This window comes from Callospermophilus lateralis, chromosome 6 (genome assembly GCF_048772815.1).
Source record: "Callospermophilus lateralis isolate mCalLat2 chromosome 6, mCalLat2.hap1, whole genome shotgun sequence".
Taxonomy (NCBI): Eukaryota; Metazoa; Chordata; class Mammalia; order Rodentia; family Sciuridae; genus Callospermophilus; species Callospermophilus lateralis.
In genome coordinates, this window is record NC_135310.1 from 29,607,834 (window position 1) to 29,612,912 (window position 5,079).

The 5,079-nt window shown below is 36.5% G+C and overlaps 1 pseudogene; it reads left to right on the top strand.

The window, feature by feature from the left end:
- The first annotated feature begins 328 nt into the window (after positions 1 to 328).
- LOC143401019 (large ribosomal subunit protein uL30 pseudogene) lies at positions 329 to 1,000 on the top strand (annotated as a pseudogene).
- The last annotated feature ends 4,079 nt before the right edge of the window (positions 1,001 to 5,079 follow it).

Here is a 5,079-nt window from a genome sequence, read left to right on the forward strand (position 1 = left end):
CAACCATGTTCATCTTAAATAATGTCCTCACTTTTAATAGCTGTGTAGTATTCCAAATGCAGCATAATTAGTATAATTTAACTAATCCCCCATTGATGTACATTTAGATAATTTACAACTTTTCCCATTAAAAATAACAAATCAACAAGAAACATCGTAAATACATCATTTTTGCACAAAAGTGAATACAGTAGTAATAAAAATTCTTAGAAGCAAAAGCAGTGGATATAAGGATAGGTGCTTTTGTGAATTTGATAAAGTCAAACTGCTCTCCCTTATTTTCAATAGAACCATGGAGGAACCATAGTAGAAATCTTCAGGAAAAAAGCAAAGGAATTTCACAGAGCTTAGGGTAAAGTGCCTGAAACAGAAGTTTGCCCAAAAGATGCTTTGAAAGGAAAAGAGGAAGCTTATCCATGAAAAAGCCAAGCACTACTACAATGACTGGGGTTGAATGTACAGAACTAACTGGCATGATAAGAAAAGCTGGCAACTTCTATGTACCTGCAGAACCCAAATTGGTGTTTGTCATCAGGATCAGAGGTATGTATCCATGGTGTGAACCCTAAGTCTGTAAGATGTTTCTGTTTCTTCACCTACACCAGATCTTCAGTGGCACCTTGGTTAAAATCAACAAGGTTTCAATGGACAGGCTGAGGACTGGGGAACCACATGATGCATGGGAGTACCCAAATCTGAAGTCAGAGAATGCTTTGATCTATAAGCGTGGATACAGAAAAATCAATAAGAAACAAATTGCCTGACAGATAACACTTGGATTGCTTGGTCTCTTGGTAAAAAAGGCACCATCTGCACGGAGGATCAGATTTATGAGATTTGTACTGTCAGAAAATGCTTCAAGATGCAAATAACTTCCAGTGCCTTCAAGTTATCTTCTCCATGAGGTGGAATGAAGAAAAAGACGGTCCATTTTGTAGAAGGTGGAAATGTTGGCAGAAAGGAAGACCAGCTCAACAGGCTTATTAGAAGGATCAACTAAGGTATCTACTATGGCATTTTGTAATCTGGTTAGTTAATAACAATACCTGCTCTCAAAAAAAATGCCTAGTTTAAAGTTTGTAACACCTGTTTTACCACAATTGCTGGCAAAAGAATAATTTTTTTTAATACTAGAAATTTGCCAGAGCAATTTAGAAGATACTGAATGCTTTTTCCAGATCCACTCTGAGTTTGCTTTGCTTTGCTTTGCTTCTCTGGAAGTATATCTAATCAAATCCATTTCTCAAATACTATATTGCTTTGAAATCTAGATAGTTTGGCCACCTTGGTGAATAGTAAATTCATAACTAAATTTTCTATGACTTTATTTTCTGGGAACAAAATCTTTTAAGTCAGTGCAAGCAGTTACAGGTGTGTTTTTGTTCTATTGATGTTTACTTAGCCTGGTTCATGAATATACCAAACACTCAGTAAAAACTTGCAGACCTACCAAAAAAAAAAAATTCAATAAATACATATCAAGCATCTTGCATTTGCAAGGGATTGTGTCAAATCCTTTAGATGATACAACAAAGAATAGTACAGAACAGAATTTTTTTTTTTTAGAAAAAGCATGACAAATGACATAAGAAGAAAAAAATGCTCTAAGACAAGTGTTTTATATGCTTATGACAATTTAAAAAACAAAACAAAAAAAAAACACATGGGTGGGGCCATGGTGAGGGACCCAAGGGGTGAAGAGGGACTAAGAGAATGAACCACTGAGTGATTTATCCTTAGAAAATGTTTTATTGCATTTTTATTGATGTTATTTGTAGTGATATATTTTGTAACTTTTACGAGCCTGGTTGGACAATCCAGGTTTTATCTGTCATTCCTAATCACCAGTTACATCTATCTGCCTCCTCTCCTACCTGAGGGGTTCCCAACATGTAGGTAGGGTTAATGAAATGACTGAACCTAGAGATCTTGATCTACCCCTGAAGGACAGCCTTCGATTTATTAGCTCATGATCAGATACTTTAATGGAAAGCTAATGGTCAGCTGTGAAGGCAAGACATGTCTCCTTACAGTTTCTATGAATTTAACTACCCTAGGTACCACTATATAAATGGAATCTTATAGAATTTTTCTTTTTGTGACTGACTTATTTCAGTGACCTCCAGCCTCATCCTGTCACAGCATGCACCAGAATTCCTTTCTATTTGAAGACTGAAAAATATTCCATTATATGCATGGACCACATTTGGTCTATTCATTCAACCTTCCGCGGACACTTAGGTGACTTCTGTCCTTTGGCTATTGTGCAAAATGCTTCAGTGAACAGGGACATATTGAATCTATTCATGATTGCAGGTTTAGATATCCTCTTGGAACGTTAATTTGTTCTGTTCTTGGCTGCAGTAAACTCAGGGTTCCCTGTAATGAGTCAGAGATTGGTAAAGACTAAACTCATTCTTCCTCCTTTATTGTCCGCAGTCTATCTGCCATATGTGCTGGCAGCACAGGATGGTGGCTCAGTTTCATAATGAATTCCTGGGAGGACCTAGTCTCTTCCCCTGGCCTTTTGTCTTTCCACCACAGGAGGGGTTCTCTCTCCTTTCTATGCTGGGGGAACATCAGGTTTAAACCCTAGAAAGCAAACAGCTCATCAGGAGAATTGTTCATCTTCCTATTACCATTTCATATTGTCCAAGTTTGCAAAAAAAAAAAAAAAAGAAGTTTGCATGTTGACAAGATTTTCTTGTTAGACTTCACAGTAATTTTAATGAGGGGTTCCTCTTGGTAGGTTGGTTGGCATAACTCTGCTCTACTCGTTTAACATGCATGACTCAATTACACAAGAGTTAGCTAATGAGCAATGGGAAAGAAGTTACAGGTTAAAACAAATGGCACCTAAATGAATCAAGGGCAGCCTTTCAGATGCCCACCATTCAACAAAGACCTGGCAAGACACTTTCTTCCCTGGGTATGAATCATCCAGATAAAAAGGGGAAACCAGGGCCACCTACGTTCAGAGCTTGTACAGTATGACCTTGAGGCCCAATGTCTACCAGGAGCTTCCTAGCAAAAGGCCAAGCCCCAAAGAATAAAAGGGCTTACACATAGGCATTAAATAATTCTCTTAGAGATGCAAATTTCTAATTAGTTACTGTGGCAACTGTAGAGGCCTAGAAGTAAGCCCCTTACACAATGAACCTGAGAGTTTACTTTTTTGATTTACTACAGGCCTGCAAGAAGCAAGGGGAGGAAAATAAATATTGCTTTAACAGTGACAAGAGAATAAAGTGCGACAAGTAAAGGGATTTCATCCTTTTGTTTGAATTCCTACAGGTCTAAGAGGGACATTGTGCTTGACACACAATTTTGCTGCAAAGAGGGGCTAAATTTGCAAAAGGATAAACTCACAACTGTTATAAACATCACCCAATATAAACAGACTATTTCTGAATTAGCATTGACATTTTACTTCCATAAAGGGAATAGGTCCTAAGACTGATTTGAGGGAGCATTTTGGTTGTTTTGTCTGATTGGTTTTTGTTCTTTCAAAATTATGTACAATTCCTTAAATGTTTTATTTAATATGGGAAAACAAAATTTGTATGTTGTTGGGATATCTACCTATTGGAAAGAAATAATTTTCCTAACTTTGTATAACCCATGAAAAGAAAGAAAAGTATCCACAAAGAGTCTGTAGCTTTAAGGGTAGAACATTAATTTTTATGAAGACACAAAAAACAAAGAAAATATTTATCCTAATAGAGTTTTATTTTCTAGGACTAATTACTTAAAGTTCAGAAGATAAAGGCATAAGTGTTTGTTCCCATCTTTTAGTCTCAAAAAAGAAAATAAAATATTGTCCAAAAACCTGGCTGTTAATTTTCTTTGTGAGGAATATATTACTTGCATTTGTCTTCTTTCTTTAAGGCTGTAAAACAAATGGAGAGTACTAATATTTGCTCAGTAATTAAAATAAAACCTGGTTGTCTTGTGATCCTGCTTTGTCTAGATTGTGAAACTCTTATGATCTGTAAATAAAATATTAACTGAACTATGAATGCTTTGGGAGGAGCAAGATTTGGATGATACTGCACAGGAGGAAAAGTAGCATTTTAAAATGTTCTCCCTGATCAATGCCACCCCTCCTCCTTCCATTGGAAAGTTTTCCTTTCCCAAGCCTCTCCAACCTCACTTGTTCTGGGTCTCGGATCCTACTCTGTGCTAGAATATGGAAACAGACACCCTGTTTGCTTAAGGGAGAGAAAATGGCTGAGATTAATGCTCAGGTTAGCTATTTCTTTTCTAGAAGGAGTCTTTATAGACACTGGTAGCTTCACCCAAAGAAGTGGCTTCATTTTGTAGAAGACAAAATCACAGTGGTTGGCTCATGATACATTCTCATTGTGCATCCTTGCAAGGCTCCCTTTTATTTGTGTATCTCTTTATTTGTATTGAATAATGTAACAAACACCACGAAGATACTGTGCAGCACAGAAACTAGAATTTTGTCAAAAAACTTCTATGTGCCAGTGCAGGTCATCCCAATCCTGTCCTCCTGCAATCCCTATCCTGAATATTACTGAGGGATTCTGTTCTTTTTTCCTTGTAGTACTCAAAATAAAACCCAGGGCTGCACACAAGCTAGGTGAGCCCTCTACCTCTGAACTACACTCTGGGCCCTACCAGATCATTTTAATGCTCTTAACATATCTATGTGAATTCCTAAAAAGCATAGGGTTTATTTTTTTAAACTTTATTACTCAGTATGTCTTCTCTAAAAACCTACTTTCTCATTCAATGTTACCCTGCTAGGATTTATACATATTGCTACAATGCTGTAATCCATTAATTGATACATATAATACTGTATTGAATAAATATGCCACATTTAATTTATATCATTAATTTGCTTTGTATTACGAAAAGTGCCAGCTACATGTGTCCCCTGTGCCTGATACCTTCCTAGAAGAGGAAACACACCATCAAAAGGCTGTACAAAAGAAAGGCAAAAGTTCTCCAAATTACATGATTCACACACTCACCAACAATATGTAAGACATTATTTTTTCATTTATATATGACAGTGGAACACATTATAATTCTTATTACACATGTAGA